Source organism: Halictus rubicundus, chromosome 13, assembly GCF_050948215.1.
Source record: "Halictus rubicundus isolate RS-2024b chromosome 13, iyHalRubi1_principal, whole genome shotgun sequence".
NCBI lineage: Eukaryota > Metazoa > Arthropoda > Insecta > Hymenoptera > Halictidae > Halictus > Halictus rubicundus.
The window spans coordinates 1,439,409-1,463,647 of NC_135161.1; the positions used below are offsets into that span (position 1 = coordinate 1,439,409).

Below are 24,239 nucleotides of genomic sequence, written 5' to 3' on the forward strand. Positions count from 1 at the left end.
GTTTATAACTATAACTGGAAAAACTAAATTAACTTTATTATAAAACACAACGTCTGAGAAACTCTTCTATGACAATACAGCTCGAACGCCGGCCAACGAATAAGAAATAAAACACTGTTCGCTTACCGGTCGCATCATCTGCGCAGCGCTTCCTGCGCAGCGTCTCCACACACACAATATAAATGTACCATATATCTTAACACATCTAATTTCGTTTGATTTCGTTCGTGATTTTCTAGGACGTGATTTTCGTGATTTTCTAAGGACGTAATTGCCGACCGAAAATTTAATAATTTTTGCCTTACTACTATCGAATCGAGTTTTGTCTTGCACAGCGTTTTGATCGATCGCTTGGGTAGCTTGCTCTCTGATATCCGAAAGATCGAGTTCTTCATCCTCATCATTAATAACTGACAAAGATATTGGCCTGGCAACTTTACCTATAAGTAATTCTAAAGGGCTGTGCTTAGTTATACGATTCATTGTACAATTCAATGCAAGTTGGACATCTTCAAGAGACTCTTGCCAAGACTTTTCATTATTTAATTCTACCGCTGTAAGCATATTTTTAAGAGTGCTCATTATTCTTTCTACCTGACCATTAGCACGACACGTACCCGTAGCAATTAGGTGCAGGTCAATATTGTGGGTCTTGCAGAAGTCACGAAAGTTATTATTCGCAAAGCATCTGCCCTGGTCGGCAATGATTCTAGACGGTGCCCCAAATAGATTTACACAATAATTCAATGCTGTAATAGAACCTGTTGCGTCTATATTTGTGGTATGTCGTAAAATTACAAATTTAGTGAATGCGTCGATAAACACAAATACGTATTCCTTTAGGTTACTTTTGCCACTAAGTTTTCCCGTAGCATCGACATGAATCGTATGCCACGGTATACTCACCTTTGGGATGGAATGCAATTCAGCTTGCACTTTACCTGAGTGAGACTTTGATAATTTACACGTGACACAATTTTCGACAAATTTACGAACGTACTTAGACATATTAGGAAACCAGTGTTACGTCCCGCGGTTGGTTACGCAATGGTAAAGACGCTTCGCGATTTTACCGCGGAGAGACGCTTCAAAATTACAACCATTTGGCTCACTCGACTCGTACGTTCGAAGTCTAGCCGGGTCCACGGTTCCACGTAAATATGTAGATATGTTACTCACCAAGAAACAGAGACAGATGGGGCAGCCGTGCTCCCTCGGATTGGCTACGGAGAATAGGTCGGTGTCCTTGTCCCTCTTAGGTCGATGGCTCTCTCTCTCTCTCTCTCTGAAGATGTTGGTCCTGATGCTGCGCGGCCGCGAGATGGTGCAGACGTTCGCCGAATGGATTGGATTGTTAGACACGAGAGGGCGAAACAACTGGCGTAATTAGTGGTTACAATCGGCGCGACGCGGCACTCTCTTGCGCGGGATTGCCGGTAATAAATGGCAGGATTTGAATGGTTAACACTAAATATATATATTCAAAGAAGTAGTTGGAATACAAGACTCTTAATACTAAATATTGGAACAGCTAGATATAATAAGAGGTAGTAACGTTTGAAATGGAAACGCGAGATGTTGACGCGACCAGGTCGCGGATGAGAACCGATTTCCTCGGGAATTGTCCAGACCTCTTTCGCTCGGAGATCGCGTGGAGGGGCGCGTGACGTATTACGCGTCGTAGTGGGGCTCGCTAGAGCGCGGTGACGTAATAACGGGACTTAGAATTCTATGTGATGTAATGTAGTGGCTATCTATATATTATACAACTTATGGCCTAACGCGACATCTAGTTATAACTAAACACAACATCCCGACGGCGCGACATCTATTCGGAAGCTAACGCAACATGTCGATAGGCGTGACATCTAGTTATAACCTAGCGCAGCAACACGTCGGCAGACGTGACATCCCCCCCCCCCCTTGGGAAAATAATTTTTACTACGGGAAAAATTATTCTTCCTCGTCTGAATAGTAATTAAATGTCCTTCGCACTGGTTTATCGGGGCGGTTTGGTCTATTTAAATTTGGGGGCGTAGTGTTCTCGTCACTCGGGGATCTTATAACTATTGTAGGAAGTTCGTCACTCGTAGAGTTTGTGGACACTTCACTGGGGATACACTCTAACCTTGTCTGGGGGGAACTCTCACTAATTGTCTCTTCGTTTTTCTGTTTCAAGAACAGACAGAAGTGGGTGAGGGCACTCCATGATGCAGCAAGGAGCTGGATGCTCCATCCATAAGCCGCATGCAGTGCGATTCCGTTGAGGATGACGTTGACGGTGACCTTGATGAGGCGGACCACCATGTAGATTCCAATCAGCCCTGCGACCACGGATCCGAATTCGGTGAATCTTTCCCAGATTCGTTGCCCGGTCGATTCTGCTATTTTCTCTAATGTTGCTTTATCCATTAGGTTAAACAGCGATGCGGAGCCTTCGGCATAGCTTCTTCCGGAGGCACCCTGAGAAAGTGAGTCAATCACTGCGGTCTTCTCAATTGGAAACATTATGTGTTCGTTTAATTTGTTGTTGTCGTCGGAGGAATATATTCCTCCGTTAGCCAGGTTCTGAGGGTCGACGTACTTCCATGCTGATTTTGTTAACGGTTGGACAGGCGGAAACGGCATACTTTCGACAGGGTTTGGCATCAGTTTGAACCAGGTACCGTGTAGTTTGTATGCCGGAGGTATCAGCTCGTTGCATTTGCGTTGGGTACCAACAGAGGTAAGTATATGGTTTCTAGGTGTTAGAAAATAAGATGTATTTCTGTATGTCACGGGGAGCTCTTCGTAACATTCTTCTGTCTTCCTCAGTGCGCAGTCTATTGGTGTACATTTGATGAGATGTATGACCTCTCCAGCTTGGACGGCCATGAAACCATGGTCCCTGGCAAGAGTCGTGGCTACTTCTGCTGGATCGATACGGATCGTAGCTATTGCATTCTCCAGGATCTGTTGTTCTAGTTTGCACTTTTGTTGAAGTACATCTCGATACATCGATACTACTTGGTTCTTCATATGGCGCTCGAGATATACGAATTTGGCGTTTACGTAGGTAAAGATGTCCAAATTATTCACTTGGATGGGTTCCATCTCCTTGAAACGTCCTTCCTTCTCTGTCTCCAGAATAAGAAGTTTCGGGTGCTCGGTCCTAATGAGGGTATAGCCGCACACGAATGTTCGGCTTGTGCTGGTCAGGGAGAATGCGGTCTCACCTGTTGTAACTGTGTAGATAGCTGCCCAGTTGGACTCTGGTGCTTTGGTACGTATCGATTTCCCATCGTAAAGGACGTGGTACTGGTTTAGTTGACATCTATCTGCAGGTAGACTGGTCCAGAATGTATATCCATCTTCAGAATCCAGGCAGGATTCTCTCTGGAGGTTGCATCTCGGGCCCGAAGGTAGGTAGATCTCGTTGGAAGTCAGCTTAACTGAGGCATAAAAATCTTTTAGGGTGATCCGGATGACTGCTTGGACCACCACGTCGGTCCATGTACCGAATGGATCGCTGTAGGTTGCCCCACTGCATGTGCCATCCTGCTGGACAGCACCAGCTAGGGCGATGCTCCTTGTTGAGGTACGATTCGACATGAGACCGGCGATTTGTATGAATGGTGGCAGGTAGAGGATACCGGTGTCATGCATTTGTTGACAGATTTCTCTGGGAGTATTCATGATATATTGCTGTCTCCCGTTCTGCACTATAGATACGTGGGAGTACATCCCGCAATGGTAGATCGTGCGGTCGATTTCTACTCGGCATTGGATGGTGGCCGTATCCTCGAATTCGGTAATCTGGAGCAGCTGGATTTTAGTTTCCTCGTTAGTTGGCATGGCGTCGGCGGTATCGCAGCTCGGTTTGTCGACGGTAGAAAAAGATGTGGTGTTGAGTGTGGGCCCACCACAGTCGTAGCCGATGAGGGCAGACGTCGTCTGGAGGACGGTGAGCATGGAGAGAAGTACGGTGTGTCCCTTCATGGTTGGCGATGTCGGAATTGACTGACGCTGTCGCAATTTGTTCGTCGTCTTATACCCACCGGAGGTGTTATTAGTGGGGGCGACGAAGGGGTGTTGTTTCACCTGGATTAGTTCGGGTGGGGGGTGGGGATGGTGGCGAGTTTTAAGGAACAGTCGCGGCAGTCTGATATTGGGGTGACGCGGCATATTTCCTTCCCACATTCGTGGCATTTGTTCCTCATTGTTTCCTGAATTGTGTGGATGTGAAACACCTCCAGGATCTGGTGCACCCTGCTGCACCGCTCGCAGAGCTCGTCTCCCTCGCTTGTTGTGTGTAGGGTGCCCTGATAGCACCTTATGCGCAGGAACCTGTTCAGGTAGATCAGGCGCTTCTGTTCCGACGTTTTCCTGGGTCTGGCTAAGCGACACATTTTGATGGTTGTCGTTGCTGGAATGGCCCGTCAGTTTTTCGGGTGCCGTTTTATATCCAACCTTATCGGTAAATTTTTGGCCGGGCACGGGAGGGGGTTGGCGCGTCATAGCCCTTACTAGGAATATTCCATGGTTCTTGTTTCTTGTTTGGCCCACAGGCGTATCCGGTCCCACCAGCGTTGAATTTATATTAAGATTATCAGATCTAGCGGATGTCGCGTCTAACGTAACCGAATCGGGTTCTTTGATTATCGCTTCTAGTGTAATCGGATTCGCTTTCTTCGCGTGCTTAATTTTATTCGTATGAACGACTCGGGTTCCTCTCTTAAAGTCTAAGCGGACGTTGTTATCGCCTAAACATTCCAGTATCTTGAACGGACCGATATACTCGTCGTCAAATTTCCCTTTACGCGGTTCTTTCAGAAGGAAAACGCTATCTCCCACGGAAAAGGTTCTGGTACTGAGTTTCCTGTCGTAGTATGATTTAGAACGGATTTTCGCAGCTTTCAGGTTCTCGCGGGCTTGGCCAATGGTTCCTAATAATTTATCTTGGAGGTTTGACAGATAATTCGCGTAGGATTCATCCGAGGAATTGTACTTCTGGGCGTCAGCCGAAGGGGTTCTTGCCAGCGAGCCGAAAACTAGCTCGTGAGGTGTGAACAGCGTTCCTTCGTGAACACTGGTGTTGTAACTGAAGGTCGCGTAAGGCAACCATTCATCCCAGTTTCTTTTATTAATGAATTGCTTTAAATACTCGGCTAGTACGTGGTGGGAGCGTTCGATGGAACCGTTACTTTGCGGATGATATGCCGTTGTTTTAAACTGCGTGATTTTGAATTTCTTGGCAATACTTCTCATCAGTGAACTTAGAAAATTGGTTCCTCGATCGGTGAGGATTGCCTTAGGTGCGCCGAATCGACAGATAAAATGTTTTATGAATGCGTCAGCGGTGTCTATCGCAGTGGCGGACTCGATTGGGATTGCGAGGGAGTATTTTGTGAGGAGGTCTTGGATAGTGAGTATATTGTTGAACCCGTTAAGGGATGTGGGAAGGGGGCCAACAATATCCATGGAAACCTTGTCGAAGGCCTTGCCGGGGGTGTCTGTTAATGTCATGGGTTGTCGTGTTTTGACTCTGTCCAATTTCTTCCTTTGGCATGATATGCAGCTGTTAACAAAGTTCTGAACTTCTCGCTTCAACGTGGGCCAATAATAATTTTCGCGGATACGTCTATAGGTTTTCGTAATGCCTTTATGTCCGGCGAAAGCTGATACGTGATTTTCTGTTATAATGTCTTCGCGTCTGTCTGTCGAGGGGATTGTAACTTCGTGAGAACAGCAGAAAATTTGTACATTGGTCGTCGAAAAGAATTCTAACAATAAATTTTTGAGAGAGGGCCAAGACACGTCTTCTACTGCCGATTTAGATATGCTAAATGTTGATAATTGAAGCTCCGTTATGACGTCGAGTAATGATCGGATGCATTCGATTACGTCCTCGTAGGAAGCTGAGTAGAGAGCGGATTGTTTAACCGGGAGTAAGATTAATTTCTTCGAATTGTAATTTAAAACTTTAGCACGGTGAAGCGTAGTGTCCTTGAGGAGAGGAATTTTGTTGTTCAGGGTCAGATCTATGGTTCCAGTGTCGAGGGGGTGTCCGTCGAGTGTGATGAAGCCTACCAAATTGTCATTTCGCATAATTAATCGGTCTCTGGTATAAATTAAAGTTCGCCTGTGCGTTATAGTCGTCGGTGTGTTTAGAGGCTCGGAAACGTCCTCGTCGCTGTCTTCGTCTTCGTCGGTCGGCGATGGGGAGGTGTCATTGAACGAAACGGGAGTGGGAGGAATTCCGCGTGGTAACGGGATTGGAGTGTTGTCGCGGGGCGTTGGTCTTGGAGGAGGGGCGCGCTGTAGGCGTAAGGGAAAGCTAGGAAGTGGAAGGACAGGGGTCGGAGAAAGACGAGGTTCCGGAGATAAGGAACGTGATGGCGGCTCGGGTGTGCTGATTAGTTGGCGATTCTGAGAGGCGGGCGCGGTCGAATGGCTATCGGCCTTTGCGGATCGGGTAGGAATGGCGTCAAAAATGGCGGATTCTGAGAAATCGGGTAGAGGCAACATTGATACGGGGTTTCGAGACAACGCGTCTGCATTTAAATTTGTCTTACCGGTTTTGTACGTTGCACGGTAATCATACTCGGCTAATTTTAATCGCCAACGCAGAAGGCGTGACGTAGGATCCTTGACTGAATTGACCCAGACTAAGGGTTGGTGATCGGTGATTAAGTTGAATTTGTGTCCGTAAACGTACGGTCTGAAATGCTGTACGCAGTAAACTATGGCGAGGCATTCCTTTTCGATAGTTGAGTAATTTAGCTCTGCCCCATGTAATAATCGAGACGCGTAAGCGATAGGTCGATCTTTCCCTGGCTCGCCTTGGCTAAGAACTCCTCCTATGGCATAGCCTGACGCGTCGGTAGTGATGTTGAATTCACGAGAGAAATCCGGATATTGCAATAAAGGTTCTGTTGTTAAAATTTCACGCAAGATGTTAAAAGCGGACTCCTGCTCAGAACCCCATTCGAACTTCTTTTCCTTTTTCAAGAGGATAGTCAGTGGTTTAGAAATTTGCGAAAACTGGTTTATGAATCGCCCGTAGTAGCCCGCGAGACCTACAAATTCGCGGACGCTCTTAACATTTTTGGGGCGAGGAAACTCTTTAACCGCTATTATCTTTTTAGGACACGGTTTTACTCCGTCTTCCCCGATGACGTGGCCAAGGTATGCGACTTCGCGGTGCAAGAGCCCACACTTTGAGGGTTGTAATTTCAAATTTGCTCGTCGCAACCTGCCAGCGAGCTTCTCGAATTTTATTTTGTGCTCGGTAAGACTTCGAGCATATATGACGATATCGTCCAGGTACACGAATAATTCCGTGCCCTGGAGTCCTGTTAGAATATTATCCATTAACCGCTGGAAGGTGGCGGGGGCGTTACGGAGACCGAAGGGCATTCTTTTAAATTCGTAGTGCCCGTACGGCGTGGAAAATGCCGTCTTGGCCGTGTCCTCGGGTTCCATGCCGATCTGATGAAACCCGTTCGCGAGATCGAAGACGCTGAAGTATTTTGCGCTCCCGAGCTGGTCCAAGATCTCTAGTATGCTTGGCAGAGGGTATGCGTCTGGGATCGATTTTTCATTTAGCGCACGGAAATCGATTACCATACGCTAGCGCTTGTTGCCGTGCTCGTCCGGCTTTTTAGGAACAATCCACAAGGGGCTGTTATACGGAGACACGGAAGGAGTAACAATTTCGCTTTCCAAAAGTTCCTTCATTTGCTTATCTATCTCTTCCTTGTGGATTGGTGGATATCTATACTGTTTTACATGAACCGGCATCTGATCTGTCGTTACGATTTTATGGCGTACGGCGTTCGTTTTTCCCAGGCGATCTCCTGGGAGATGGAAGAGATCGTGGTGATCTCGAATTAAATTTTCGACGTGATGCTTCTCGTCCTCGCCGAGGTGACCAGTGCTTATGATGCCTGATATCTCCTCGATTCGCGAGGCGGGAGAGCGTGAATTGGAAGAACCAGTGGATATAGAAGATATGGTAGAGCTCGTGTTCGAGTTGGAATTAGAATAGAGATTGGAGTTTGCATTTGAATTTAGCGAAATAGGGCGTTGAATGGACTCCGCGGATTCCACGATTTCTTCCACCTCCTCCAGCTCCATGATCGGCATGGGGAGAGTGATATCGGATTCTGTCGTGTTGATAACCTTAATAAAGATTTTTCCGTCGGAGATGCGGGCGAGGCAATGCGGGACGAGTACACCGGTCGTTAGCTCGCACCTCGGTACGTAGCCGAATTCGGGGCCGGTGGCGAGTATCGCAATGCACGCAGAAGATCGTGCCTTAATGTGACACGTGTTTAAGTTAATGAAGGGTATGTCTTTCCCCTTCCACGAAACGCAGTGTCGGACATATGAAATTTCCGCGCCTTTCGCGAGAAATGCTGATCCCAGTATTCCGTCGGTAGGAATTGGGAATGCGTCCGGCACGACGTGAAATTCTATTTCGGTCTCGTCGACCGTCAACATCGCGGAGCCAAGAGTCGATACGTGCCCTTCCGTGATACCGGATATATTTACAGCGTTATTGGTGTTGATTGACACGCCGGGTTTTAGTAGCGAGATCTTAATTATGTTCGGTTCAGCTCCGGTATCTACCATTAAGTTCGCTTCGTCGCGAAGCTCGGGACAAGCGACCCGGACGTGGGGCACGGTGGTATCGGACCTTAGTTCGATTCGGGAGATGGCTCGCGGTTCTCCCTGGGCTCCTCTTGGCTTATTGCTCGAACTCGATGTGGGTCGCGGGGACTCGTTTCCTCCCGTCGGGGACCCGAAGCAGATGGGAGGTTTCGTCCGTTTCCCGACTGGTTTTCACGGGGGGGATGCGATTATTATACTCGCGCTTCCTGCACTCATGAATGTCATGACCCGCGTTCTTACAGTAGTTGCAGGATTTAGCGGGTGAGCGCGGTGCGACTTCCGGTCTATGTGAGTCATGGTGGGGTGGCATATACGCATCGCGGGATCGAGGGTTATCGCGCGTGATATCGTTTCGGATGGCACGCGAATCGTGTCGCGTTGCGTAGGGGGACTGATATCGGTATCTGTCCGGCGTCGGGCTTCTGTTACGATTCGCGTTATCATTATCGCGATAGGGTGAATAGGATCGCTCAGGGCGGCGGTAATCCGATCGCTGATTATAACGCGAGGGAAGGTGTGAGGTGTCGTTGTTACCAGCCTTATCGGTTCTGGATTCGGTGAATCGCACCTGTCGCTCTGGGCGGTCGTAGCGGATTTTGTCGATTTCCGCTTCCTTGTGGAATTCGATGGCCTCGTCGAAAACGCGGTTCAACGGGGCGTTGCGGTACGTGCGCATTCCGGATCGGAGGTTTGGTATTAGACCGCTTATGAAGCTATCGCGTGTCAATGCGTCTACGTCAGCAACGTTGGGACGCGATCTGTCGCAATCTAGTATTGCGGCTCGGAGGTCTTTCACGCGGCTAATGAAATCGAGGATGTGCTCGTTCGATTTCATATATATGTTGGTCATTTCGCCGCGGTAATGATCAACTGAGTGTCGCGGTCCTAGCACATCTTTAAGGCGATTGCAGATGTGGGCGACGGTGTCTAGGTGTTCGTCTTCTACAGCTGTGTAGGCGTGACCGCGTAATTTTGTAATTATCAATTTAGCCAAGGTTTGCTCGGCTTGGATCGGCACGAGGTCACGGGCGCGACGACAAGCGCGTACGAATTGTAACACGGGCATGTTATTCCCGTCGAACGTGGGGATCGAGTCTATAGCAGCTTTCATCGTGTAGCTCGCACTTTCTGACGGCATTTCGGGTTGACCCGCGACTTCGTCCGGAATTGGTATAGGTCGCGGCGTCACGCGGTGGTCTTCGAGGGCCTTAGTATCTCCTTGCAACTGGGAGATTTGTGCGCGGAGACTCGCGTTATCCGAAAGGGCGTCGCGGAGGGAGTCGCGGTCTTTCCGGTACTTTTGTCTTGCCTGCTCGGCATCGACGAGAAATTGTGATCTTTCCGCTTCAAAAGCAACTGCTTCTTCGCGGAGTCTACGCTCTTTCTCGCGGAGTTGACTCTGTACCATTTTAATTTCATCTTCGGACATTTTCGATGAGTTATTGCGAAGATTTCCTGCGGGACCGTCTGGGGTTTTTAACATTTTGAACCGTGGCGGTTGAGATCCCACCGCTGCCACCAATTTGTTACGTCCCGCGGTTGGTTACACGATGGTAAAGACGCTTCGCGATTTCACCGCGGAGAGACGCTTCAAAATTACAACCATTTGGCTCACTCGACTCGTACGTTCGAAGTCTAGCCGGGTCCACGGTTCCACATAAATATGTAGATATGCTACTCACCAACAGTCCTGGACAGATTGCAAGAAACAGAGACAGATGGGGCAGCCGTGCTCCCCCGGATAGGCTACGGAGAATGGGTCGGTGTCCTTGTCCCTCTTAGGTCGATGGCTCTCTCTCTCTCTCTCTCTCTCTCTCTCTCTCTCTCTCTCTCTCTCTCTCTCTCTCTCTCTCTCTCTCTCTCTGGAGATGCTGGTTCTGATGCTGCGCGGCCGCGAGATGGTGCGGACGTTCGCCGAATGGATTGGATTGTTAGACACGAGAGGGCGAGATAACTGGCGTAATTAGTGTTTACAACCGGCGCGGCGCGGCACTCTCTTGCGCGGGATTGGCGGATAATAAATGACAGGATTTGAATGGTTAACACTAAGTATATATATTCAAAAATAGTTGGGATACAAAAGCGCTTAATACTAAGATTGGAACAGCTAGATATAGTAACGCTTGAAAATAGAAACGCGAGATGTTGACGCGACCAGGTCGCGGATGAGAACCGACTTCCTCGGGAATTGTCCAGACCTCCTTCGTTCGGAGATCGCGTGGAGGGGCGCGTGACGTATTACGCGTCGTAGTGGGGCTCGCTAGAGCGCGGTGACGTAATAACGGGACTTAGAATTCTATGTGATGTAATGTAGTGGCTATCTATATATTATACAACTTATGGCCTAACGCGACATCTAGTTATAACTAAACACAACATCCCGACGGCGCGACATCTATTCAGAAGCTAACGCAACATGTCGATAGGCGTGACATCTAGTTATAACCTAGCGCAGCAACACGTCGGCAGACGTGACAACGGGTTGAATAACATTAATACCGGTTCATTTGTTAATTTGCCTATAATGTCCTGCCGGATCTTTTCGTGTTGCGGTTTCCACTCTATCTTTCCTTTTCCCGTAGTCAATTTGTATAACAGGGAAATGACCTGAGAAAACTTAGGTATAAACTGCCTAAAATAAGAAGCAAGGCCAATAAATTGCCTAAGCTGTGTCACCGTTGAAGGAGGAGAAGATTCCGTTAATGCTTTTATTTTCCGTGGGTTTGGCCTGATTTTCCCCGCGGTCACTTCAAAGCCCAAATACTCCACACGCGATTTTAGAAATGTACATTTATTCAAATTGAGTGAGAAACCGACTAATTTTTATCTTTCCAACACTATTTGTAACCTCTCTAAAGACTGCTGTATAGATTCAGCCGGAATCATGATGTCGTCCAGGTAGCATACTACAAATGTGTTTACTAATCCAGAAAGGGCTTGATTTATGGCTCTCTGGAATACTGAAGGTGCATTACATAGTCCGAAGGGCATGGACAAATATTCGTATTGACCATCCGGAGTAACAAATGCAGTCTTCTCTATCGAGTCTTTATGGATAGGGATTTGATGAAAACCCGACGCCATATCTAATGTCGTGAAGTATTGTGAGCCGTTTAACCGCTGGATTTGGTCGCTTATGAGCGGTAAGGGGTTGTAACCGTACATTCCTCTCTCGACTGCATTGATTTGATTTTTCCCTGTCCCAACGACTCAAGGGTTATTTATATTGTAACCGTATCGATTACATATCGATATGTATCGATCGGGCGGCGTGTCGCATGAGCAACGCGGACCCCCACCACGACGTCCCTGGTCGTCCTGTCATCCTTCTCTTAATGAAGGATCGCAGGATCCCCCACTAATTAGCGTGCGCGCGCATCGATCCCCACGCGATACGGATCGAATGAGGTCGATGCGCGACAGAATTAGGCCACTCTACGTTTGGACGCGAGCTTGTTCGGGTTCGGGAATTTCGGGCTGTCCGGTACGCAGCGAGCGAGTTAAACCGACTCAGGTGCGATACAGTCAAACCGACTGCGTTCCTTCGTCTCGTGATAACCTCAAACTGAGGAAGTGTCGTACAAACCGCACGACACGGGTCCATAAAGTCCTACGGGCGGCAATCAACGGCCGTAGCGGTTAATCAAATAATAACTACAACGAGACAAAGGAAACTGTATCGGTCTCGAGTCGTATTCTCCACAAAGGGAAGTTAATTTTCTTGCTCGTTTCGGGATATCTCCGTGCGGAGCTTCGCGGTATATTTCGTACCGAGTCAGTGCGGTTAACGTCTTTCCACCGACACCGGATAGTCTCCGAACCCACTGACTAGTGACGACGGAGGCGATCCTCAGGGTCGGCTGTCTGACCGACGCCTCGTACGTGTCGTCATTCGGGCACTTTTCCTGCGTGAGCAGCGAGTGCTCGTATGCTACGACGACTCACGTTTGTTCGGGAGAATCACGACGAGAACGCGTAACCCCCGGTTCAGCGTGACGTGAGTAACGTACGATTAAAGTATAAGAAAGGGACCCAGACGTGGAGCCAGGATAGGGCTCGGGTAACTGCCTACGCGAAGGCACGATTCTACGAAGTCGCGATCGATTAGGCGCGAATTGCGAACAGCATTGATCTAGCAACCGTCGTATTGCGGTTACTGTACATATAAAGAAAACCAGAATATATCTTATTTCTACCTCCAACATCGTCTCCGAATGATTCAAAGTTAGTTTGAACCTCTCCGTCTTCCAGTGCCTGGAGGCACGAACCTTATCTTACTAGGGTTGTAACCGTCCCTATTTCTCTATCGGAAACTCAACATTGATACGTTTTCTTTCACGTGCCTTCTTCGTGTGGAGGCGACAGCGTGCGCGTGGAAAGACACGGCAGTAACACAAAGAAGGAGAATAAAACGGTTACAATATTAAGACAGTTCGCTCGCTTTGCCTCTACAACTGGTTTTAATGAATGAATTTAACGATTTAAACGTGTATCGCGCCTCGCGATATGCGAATTCGTGACCTGTCTAACCAACCGTGCACCCGGCCGCGAATGCGTACGAGTAGTCCGGTTGGAGACACACACTAAAAACCCCTGGCACTCCACGCGACCGAGGAGTTTACTCTTCAGCACGATACGTGGCCTCCGAGCAATCTCCGTATCGGTAGCGGCAGAATGACAAGAATTGTGCACAGTCCGCTCGCTCTAATCCGACCCGTGTGCCTGCCGCAGTGACGGTTGAACGACTCGTTTCGACCTCGTAACCGATCGAAGGCGAACCCGTCAGACCACCCAAGTATTTGGCCGAATTCTCGTACAAATGGCCCAAGTGGAGACACACACTAAAAACCCCTGGCACTCCACGCAACTAAGAAGTTTACTCTTCAGCACGATACGTGACCTCCGAGCAATCTCCGTATAAGTAGCGGCAGAATGACAAGGATTGTGCAAGGTTCGGTCGTATCGAATCGACCCGAAGGGAAATTGTGAGTTCGTTCGAACAATCCGTATGCGTACGACGCACTGCACGATTGTGGACTTGTCAGACCGTCCATACACTCGTCCGAATACTCGTACGAGTGGTCTGGATAGAGACGCACACCAAGCCGTAGGTCACGCCACGCTACCAAGGACTACGCTCTTCAGCACGATACGTGGCCTCTGAACGTTTTCCTTGTTGATAGCGGCAGAATGATCACGACCATGCAAATCCCACCGAAGCAGTGCTGGGCATTTCGAACGAGAACCACGAAAGTTATGATGACGAAGTGTCCACTCGGTATCACGATTACGACGAAAGATTTATGAATTTTAAATAACCCGTGATAATTCCACAGAACACAAACTGCGTCTTAACGGTCGGCAATGCCACAGCGCAGTTTGCACCTGTGACTCCTCGGTTTGAGGCGCTTACGTGTCGAGGATAGAACAGTCGGTTTGCCTGTTCTATCGGGTCGGTTTTGACCCCTCGATCGCGTACCGTGTTTCGCCGACGGGACACTTCGCGAGACGCGTGCGGCCAGAACCGCTTCCAGATGTCGAGTGATCTATCTGCGGCACGCATCGACCTCCTTCGATCGGTATCGAGTGGGGATCGATGCGTGCGCATTGCGACAAGTGTCGCGATATCTCGCGGTCCTTTTCTCCGTCAGAACTCGCGGGTTACGTCACGGAGCGTTATGGTGGGGTCGACATCGACGTTCGATATATGGGGTGTATCAATATGTAACCTGTACGGTTACAGGGTACCTATCGGGAACTGTATTACTGTTAAGCTCTCGATAATCAACACATAGACGATCAGAGCCATCTTTCTTACTTACAAGAATTATGGGACTGGCAAACGGAGAACAACTATGTCTAATTATTCCAGCCGACAAGAGCTCGTTGATTTTGTCCCTTACGATTTGCCTCTCATCAGGGCTAAGTCGATATGGTCGTCGTTGCACAGTACGATTTGGGTCCATTAACCTTATTTGTAACTCTCCCGAATTTACCCTACCCGTAGGTGTACCGATAACAAATGATTCCGAAAATTTGTTCAATAATTCAATTAGTAATTCTTTATCGGAGCCGACTATATCTGTGTCAATACAATTAAAATTATCGATCTTTTTGCCAACATCACAAATATTTATTATCCTTTCCCGCTTTAAAATAAAGTTATTCGCCGAAATTTCAACAGAAAACCCTCGCATGATTAAGTCACGACCAATCAAAATACCACTACTCAAGTGTTCATCCGGCACAACATGAAAAAGAATTTAAACACTGTGATCTTGTATGATCACCTGAGACAGCATCTGTAAGCTACTCAACACGTTACCGTTGCCAAGACCAATTAACCTTGTTAAGCATTCAAATCGCTTACCGGAAAATTTATTTGCTACAGATTCTTTTATCAAAGAGCATTCTGCACCCGTATCAAAGCAAAACTTATAGATCTCACCCGATTCCGTAAGTTTTGCGGTTATCGGCGCGATACTGCACAAGTTGATCCGGTGTTCCGTGAATGTCCTCGGATGTGTTTTTCCATCCTCCTTCTTGCACTGCGGGGCAATATGGCCGTCCTCTCCGCACTTAAAGCAGGTAACCGGTTTTTTCGGTGGTTTCCGGTTGCTTTCGATCGTACCAGGCTTAGGTTCCAACACCTTCATAGCTCCTTGGCGTCGACAACAGTCCGCAGCTTTATGTCCCATCTTGCCACATGTAAAACATGTTAGAACACTCCTCGACTTCTTGCTGTCCGACGATTTTGAGTCTCTTCCGTCGGTGGTAGCTGGCCGCTTACGGAAGTCGAAGGCCATGAGCTCTTTTTGTAATGAAGCCCGTGTATTAATATTTGCTGTGACCGCAAGTCGCTGCAGCCGAGGATCTAACTGTACGCAATGTGTCAATGTTGAAGCAACAACAATTTGTTCCATTGACATTGATGCGTACAAATTCGTGAATGCCGCCAGTACTCGGTTTGCATATGAAGACATGCACTCGGCTTCTCTCGGTTTTCCCGCGTTGATCCTCATCATTGCTCCAGCAGGGGTTTCGACAGTATCGTATTGCGCCAGGAAGATTTCTCTGAATTCTTTCCAGTTCATTCCCGCGTAATTAACTTGTGACAACCACGCGGATGCGCCACCTTTCAGTGCTCTACTTAATGCCATAATCAATTCACTGCCTTGTATCGGCCGCTCCGCGAGGCAAACAACTACAGTTCTGCACCAAGATTTCGCACTGTAATCTCCATTGTCCGGGTCAAACTCTGGTAAAAATATCGGGGTTGTTGTTGGTATTGATTGCATCACTGTTGGACCTTGCATCCGTCCCAATAGCATCTCGAACATTAGTTTCCAGTTTGTCCCATCGTTCTCTGTCGTGGAGACTTGCGGAGCTGAGTTTTCCCGCAAGTATCCCACTTCTGATGTCGGAGGTTGGTCGGAAGTATTTCCAAACGGTGCGCTCATTGCTCTGTTCACACGATCGGTTCACAATCACACGAACAAATTCCACCGCGGAAGCACAACTCGATCACACTTTGAACAATATAAAATCTCGCAAAGGACTGAGAGACACGTTAACGAGTCCACGGGTCACTCAGAATATCTACGTCTTTGCTTTTATGTCTCTCCGATGCGTATCTGACTCCAAAAATGCGATGCGACTCCGTACGAAGTTACGAGAAGAATGCCACGAGCATTCAAACAAACAACGCAACGTCGATCGCTTCTTGATATTGCTCTGGAAACAAAGGATGGCCTGTTACGACTCAAATTCGCTTTTGGAAGATGTGCCACTGCACGTTAGAAGAGAAATGTGGTTCCAACAAGACGGCGCTCCTCCACATTTTGCAATCATCACCAGGCAATTTTTGAACGAAAAATTTGGGAACAAATGGATAGGTCGTGGGGGACCTCGTCAATGGCCTCCTCGATCCCCTGATCTAACACCATGTAACGGTTGCGTCTCGCTTGCGTGAGGCGCGAGCGAGGCGCGCGTGCCCTCCCCTGGATTCGCTCAGCGGCCAGGGTTCTTTGGGGAGGGAGGATAAGGTCTTTAAATGAGAAACGCTAATTTGGTAGTGAAAGAACGAAAAGATATTTTATTTGTATATTAGTGCAAGAAACGAAACGATATTTTATTTATATACGAGTGAAAGAACGAAAATATATTTTAATTGTGCATTAACGAAGAAACGAAAAGATATTTTAGTTATGTGTTCCGGTCGCCTGGGTTCCCGGACGGTCCGGCGACGGGCTGGCGATGGCAACCTGCCTCTCCACCGGCCTGGTTATAACAAAACAGAACAGAACTGTGAGCGTGGACGCCCGGTATGGATATCTAAATTGAACGAGGTTACAACGACGCGAACTTAGCCTAATTAATACACGGGGCATCGGTATCCCCGGACGCGGATCGAACGAACGTAGTAAACTTAACCTAAATTATTCGCGGGGCGCTGGTACGGTTTCCGGTCTCGGTACGGTTCGCGGTGGTCCGGAGTGTCACGGCGAGGAACCGGAGTTTTCCTCGATACGGTACGCGGCGCGGTACGCGTGAAACGCGGGCGAGTCGTGCTCGCTGCTGCGGTGTCCGGTTCGGGCGCTCTCGGCGCGGTCCCGAACTTTCCCGACTCTCGAGGTGTTGTCACGGCCGCGGCCCAGCGAGCTGTAGTGAACTGACGTGGTTTCCTCCGTCGGCTGGGCACGCGGGGCGCGGAGAGGAGGGGTACGGAATCCGCGGAACGCCCCGTCCGTCGTCCCCGCACAACCGCGGCTCGAGCACGTAGGCACAGACCTAAACCTAATGCCTACGGCCCGAAACCGGCGAGGTCGCTGGTCTCCGGTAGTATACCGAGAGGCGAGTTCCACACGCTGCTGCGGTCGATCGACTGCCTCCCAGAATCCGGTCGCGGTCTCGGTTCACGTATGGGACGTAAACCCGCTTACGCTTCGGCCGACTCCAACGCTTCGGCGTGTTCGCCCGATAGTATACCGAGGCTAGCACGATTCAGCGCGGCTGCGAGAGGATCGGGCTCGGGTGTTCGCCCGAGAGCTGCTCCAGACCAACTCCGGTTTCGGATGGTTCCGTCGCGATCTTTATAGCCCGAACGTTGACCTCGTGTGCTCGTTCGCGAATCTTCGGCACACGCCGATTGGTCCGCGCCCGGGCTGGATTCGCGGATTGGCGCGCGGCTGGCCCGCACCAGTGATTGGTGCGGGCTAAGGTACAAATCGACTCGCAACGAGACACATGCGTCTCGTTGCAACCATTAGATTTTTTCTTATGGGGATATGTAGAGAACAAAGTTATGTTTGAACCACCGACGACAAATGAGGATATGAAACAAAGAATACGTGACGCTTACGCTTCAGTGACTCCCGAAATGTTAAAAAATGTTAGAACAACTTTGATGTTTCGAGTAAATAAATGTTTACAAGCCCGTGGTGAACATTTTGAACATTTAATTTAATTCTTTACGAAAAGGACTCAAGCGCGTATAATTCCATAACGCTATTTCCGAGCGCTTCAAGTACCTACAACTCGAAACTTCAAACTGTTATATCTCATCATGGAAGTATCTGACAAAAAATTGTAACGGGTATATAGAAGGCCCGCGACTTCCCCGCCTAACACCGCGCCTACCACCGCTCCACTCCCAGCGAGCGCACGGCCGGGCACAGCCTCCCGTCGCGGCCGCGAGGTGGCCACCGCGACGATACGGCTGCTCGCGAGTGGAAGTGGGCGGTGGGAGGAATAAATAGGCCACGAGAACAGCAGTCGTGGCAGTTGAGGCAAGGCATCCGATGCGAGTCCGAGAACCTATCTCCGCCGAGCACCGCTACCACCACATAAGCCCTCCGCTGTACCTCCAACCCGACCGCACCCCGTTCCTACCGAAATCACCGTTTCCGCCAGACACCCTCTTTCCCGCATCCGAGCCGGCACCGTGCAAACGGGCCGGAATCCCTCCCCCGAGGGGCGCAAGCCTGCGTGACCGTCCTGCGAACCCTGACCGACTCCCCGACACCGAGGCGATACCGCCGCGAATCCGAACCGCCGCCGCGCTATCGATCCGCCGCCGCGATCACGCCACCCGAGGGCAACCGCTGTACATAAAAGGACAATCAAGACTCGAGTATTTCACCAGAAAAAAGGCTACTCTTCATTCCTCCTCGAGGCACTACCGACCCCTGGCAGCCGGCTGAGTCGGCACTCCCTCCACCCCGACGGATACCCGTCACAAAATGTTTCAGACAAAATTGACTTGTTTTTTCCGGTAGAATCTAAATATGTAACATTTTATAGGGGGTTCCATTTAAAATTACAAAGGTACCTCCCCTTCCCCGTTAAAGGGGAAGGGGGGCCACTTCACGTTTATGTAGTCAGAAAGGCCCTTCAGTTCCATGCAATTTAAGACTAAGAACTTTAAAATCGATGGCATAGTTTTCGAGATATTGAGCTGTTCAGAGTTATGTGGGCCACCCTGTATAAGACACCTGATTCCAAATTTTCAAGTTTCTAGCTTGTCTGGAAGTGGGTTAGAATTAACATGATCATCCTCCTCCTCCTATATATATTCCAAGAATTATGCGTTTTTGGCGTATTTATATCTCAAGTTCCAGGCTAGGTAGAAAGTTGCTTTTTACCTGAGAGTTAGTTCATATTATATCTAGCTCACATACAAATTTTGGTTGTCCTCGGTTACCGGGGAGAGCGGCAGTGACGGTGCCAATATGGCTAAAAACCGCTTAACTCTGGTTCGAGATATAATACTCGGCAGCTTGGAGAGAGCGGGAGGGAACCTTGGTTCGCGCGCTGCCGAGCGCGTTAATATTGCTTCCGATTTTGCTGGATTTGGCAACAGTTTCGAGTCCTTGAAATAGTTGATGATAATATCATGGTACTCCTGTACCCTACGGAAGAGAGCCGGACGGCCTCTTCTCTTAGAGGAAGAGTAGATCGCGGTATCGTCAGCGTATAAGGCCACCTCACATAACTGCATGGAAGGTACGTCATTGATGTACAAAATGAATAGTAATGGTCCTAATATGGAGCCCTGAGGTACTCCAGTGTGACATTTATAAATTATTGATTTGTGTGAGTTTAGGCAGACGTAGCACGTGCGCTCAAGCAGGTAGGAGTTTAGCAGTCGCAGTATTGAGTGGGGTAGAGCCATCTTGTGCAATTTGTACAAGATGGCCCTATGCCAAACAGTATCAAAGGCCTTGGATAAGTCTAGAAGGACCGTGGCTATTTCTCGACGTACGTTTAGCGCATGAGCTACGTGCTGTGAAATCCTGCCGACCTGATGTAAGGTGGAATGACTCTGTCGGAAGCCAAATTGCTGATTGTGTTCGGGCGCAACCGTCAGCTGAGCCCGACAGCGAAACGGGAGCAACGACCGCGCGACCGTAAGGACCGCCACGGTCCCCAAACAGGCGAGGGCGCACGCCAACGGTCGCCCGCACCGGGCGAATTCGAACAGAGGTCGCGCCTCGACATGACGGTTGCCGCCGAACCGTACGGCAACGCTACCCCGCGACACCCTTCTCCCGTCGGGAAGGCCCGGGTGATATACACCCCGCGCACCGACGCGAACATCGAATTCGAGCTGTAATTCTCTCGCGAACCGAAGCCCGCCTAAGCACCTTGTAACGGGGTGTTTTCCTACGCGAGCGTTTAACCGCGAAAGGAAGGTTCGTTCTGTCCTCTCCTGGGTTTGCTCAGCGGCCAGGGTCGGCGGAGAGGACAGCAGGTGAGATGAACGGAGGCTGTTTAAGAAAAGATAAGCTTTATTGCCGGCGGCGGTTCGCCCCGGATCGAGACGGTGAGTCCCGGCTGGCGGGTTCCGGTGAGACGGCTGGCTGCAATCAGCGCGAGGAGGCGACACGTTATTATAATCCTAATTTTACCTTAAATTTAATATACTCGGAACGTAAACGGCGGGACGCGGAGCGATCAAGACTCGCTATGACGGCGGGAACGCGGAGCGGTCGGGACTCGCTCTTACGACGGAAATACGGAGCGATCGGGACTCGCTATTTTACGGCGGGAACGCGGAACGATCGGGACTCGCTCTTTTGCGGCGGGAATACGGCGTTTCTCCGATTCGGTGGATTCCCGGGATTCCGGATCTACGGCTGGTCGGTGGGAACCACCGCGGCTCGGCGAGATAATAGTGAATTGGTGTTTCCTCGCTGATGGCCGAGCGCACGGTGGCCGCGAATCCACTCCGACTCCGGACCGACGGGACGCCCCATCCGTCGCCCCCAGTCAGATCGCGGTGGGGGTCGCTCGCACCCGGACGATCCCAGAGAACGAGCTCCCGTCACCAGCGTCGTCACTCGTACAGGACGAGCTCCGAACGCGGCTGCGATCCGACGAGGACTGCCACGGATGTGACGCGGCGCCTGGTCGCGGGCCGATGAGCGAATTTCGCAGGATCGACAGAAAGGAATGGGGTAGTGGTGGGAGAGCCGGAGCGCGCGACGAGCAGTAGTGCCTAGAGGCACTGCTCCCGTACGACTGCTCGCTCGAGACTTCCTCGCGGTACTGGTTTCGCACGCACACGGAAGAAGCCGTAGTACGCGTTCCACCTGGCACCAGCGTACTCGCACACACACACGGAAGAAGCCGTAGTATGCGTGTTCACACGCGGCTGCGTGTGGTCAGGAGCTTGGGCTGATTCCCGGTGAAGGCGCGGACTACGAAGAGCGCGCCGCCTCGCGAAATGTTCGCGAAGCGGCGGCGTGCTCTGATTGGTTCGCGCTCGGGACTGTTGCGGATTGGCTCGCACTTGGGTCATTTGTGCGAGCTCGCGACGGAACGCGAATTTCGCCGTTTCGTCGCAACCTTTACGAACGCAACTCTCGAACGGTCAAGTATCGCGATTCACGCCGCGGACGAACGCACGCCCAGTACGCCAGTACTCTCGCGCCTCCGCGGATTGTACATACTCTGTATATAGCCAAAATACATGGTTTGTGTTGTGTTGCGTAAGTGACTGTTTCTTTCGTGCACGTCCCTCCGTTACACCGGCAGTTCCTGTCCCGAACGATGGAACAGATTGATTAATATGTTATTCATTTTGGCATGATCCTGAATAAAGTTAAAAATGACTTGTTCAAGCAGCTTGCCTGGAATTGGTAGTAAGCTGATTGGGCGGTAACTAGCCGGATCGGCAGAAGGTTTACCTGGTTTATGTACCGGGACCACCTTGGCGACCTTCCATGCGTTGGGAAAATAGCTAAATTTAAATGGAGCTTTGAAAATATAATAATACTGACAGAATATTTTATGGGAAGCATTGGACAGCATCGGAACAGTAATTTTATCTGGGCCGGGGGCCTTGCGGGCCTTCATGTTCCGGACTAGTTCATAGATTTCCCTAGGGGAGAGCATCTTGTTCGGGGCACCGTCCTCAGGACCCGTCCACTCAAATTTGTTATAGAAGTCGTCGACTAGGCTTTCATGCCTGGATACGATCTGAGACGCGTCTAGGTGAACCTTAGCAAAGGAGTTAGCCAGGGCATCAGATTTATCGTGGCCATTGTGTAATTTACTGCCATTGACCTCAAGGATCGGAATGGAGAAGTCACGTTTACTAGCTACAGATTGATAAGTGCTCCAAAATGTTGGATCAGGCTTGATAAAGCTCTGGAGCATCTTTGCCCAGGCTTTTTGTCTGATGTTGGAAATACAGACTCGTATTGATTTTGTGTATTCCTTCATTTGTTGAAGGAAATACAGATCGTAGGTATGTTGAAAAAGCTTACGGAATCTTTTCCTAGCCCGGATCAATGAGGCCAAATGATCGTTATTTGCCACTGTTTTTCTCCGGGTGGCACTCGGGGACTTTACAAGGGTCGAGTCCCTAGAGATAGCGTCCCAAAGGGATCCAAGCAGAAATGAAGTTAGTGTCTCGATGCATATGTCGATGTCATGAATGGAGTGAAATTTGGAGACAGTGCTCCTGGCAAGGGTGCTCTCCCTATATTTGTCCCAGTCTGTGGACATGTAAAAAACTGACCCGCCTGATGGATCAGTGGGGGCAATCCTTTTAAGGGAAACCGGCCGATGAGTTGTTCCGAAGTAGTCCAATGCTTCGCATTTAAACGAGAGAGGTGAGTCAGTGATGAAGAAGTCAATTATTGTCGGAGAAACTCGCGGTGCGAAGTGGGTGGGCGAGCCAGGAGCAATTACCATGAAGTTTGATTTGATCATGCATTTGTATTGTCACGGGGCCCAGGTTTTCCGACCCGTCCGATGGAAGAAAACCGGGGCCACGACGGGTTAGGCACGTTCGGCCGCGCGGAACGTGTTTCGCCCGGTGACAAACGGTATCTCGTAGGTTCGACTTTTTCCCCGACGGAAGACTTTACCGGGTTCGGGACTCGAAACGGGCGCCAGACACTCGCAAGTGTCACACGAAGAATTTCGAATATAACGCGAGACGCTAATTATTCTGCCGAACCTACGAGAACCGCGCGAGGGCCTGAATAGCGACAGTCCGGGCCAGGGTACTACGCGGAGAGAATGCGGGACGTTTCCCGCGGCGGAAAGGTTTCTCACGAAAGAAAGATAGACGAGAATGGGCTTCGACTTTACATTTATTAATCTTGCCGATTACAGAAGGCTGCCGGGACGACCCGGCAGCGATGCAAACGAAGCCCGCGCGGTATTGTACAATGGTTCGACAGTTGGACGGTCGCTCGCGCTTATTTCTCCCGATTCTACTTTCCTACGCGTCGAACCCGATCGTGGGAGCGATGTACGGCAGCTACGAGTGACAATTAGCCGGTCGAGAAGCGACCGGATTCCGATAGAATACGCGGCAGCAAATTCTAAAGACTGTGACCGTCGGAAACAGCCGGAAACGGCGGTACGGCCTACGTCGTGTCGTCCCACCGTGGAACACCCCCAGATTCGCAAATATCGACAAAAATCGATATCGGAACGAATCCCTCGCCCGATGACCGACCGACGGTCTCACCCCCTTCGCGAATTCCCTCGAACCGCGATTCCCGGCGAGCGAGATTCCGTCTTTATTTCGACGGGAAGTCCGACCGATTCGCAAAACGCTTACCGAGCCAACGCGAAAATAATAAATACACGAAAAGCCTAGTCGGCACTTACCACTCGGCAGCGTGGTTTTTAAGCTGTGTCGCTCGCTCGGTGGTCTGCAGCGTTACCACGTCCTTCCGACAGCAACAGGTTGTACAAAAACTGACTCTCTTAAGCAATTGTGAAACGTCTAAACCCGACTAGATCTGGCGGCACAGTGCCCCATTTCGCGAAGCCTCGCAAACGCGGAAGCGAGGTGTCCCCCATTTTCCTCATTTTTCCCGCTCCCGCGCGACGCTCGGACCTATTACTCGCTCGCACGCGGCAGGGCCGCACCCAACGGTCCGGGGCCTCCGGCAACGAACTTATTGGCTAACGCTCTTCCGATGACACGCGTCGATTGGCTAACTCCCGCAGAGGAAGACATCGGGCCTATCCCTTCACGGATCCGTTCAATTTTTCGGGGCGAGGCGACGACGAGGTAGAGACGAAGGCCTTCTCTGATCCGTAATTCGTCGGCGGCG

General features: G+C 49.9%; 1 long non-coding RNA gene across 1 annotated transcript in view; it reads left to right on the forward strand.

Annotated features, from left to right (window-relative positions):
- Positions 1–5,154: 5,154 nt before the first annotated feature.
- Positions 5,155–24,239, forward strand: part of LOC143360389 (uncharacterized) — a 562,015-nt gene continuing 542,930 nt past the window's right edge. The window contains exon 1 of the long non-coding RNA XR_013083261.1: positions 5,155–5,559. This is a non-coding gene — a long non-coding RNA (uncharacterized LOC143360389). The remainder of the gene's footprint in view (positions 5,560–24,239) is intronic.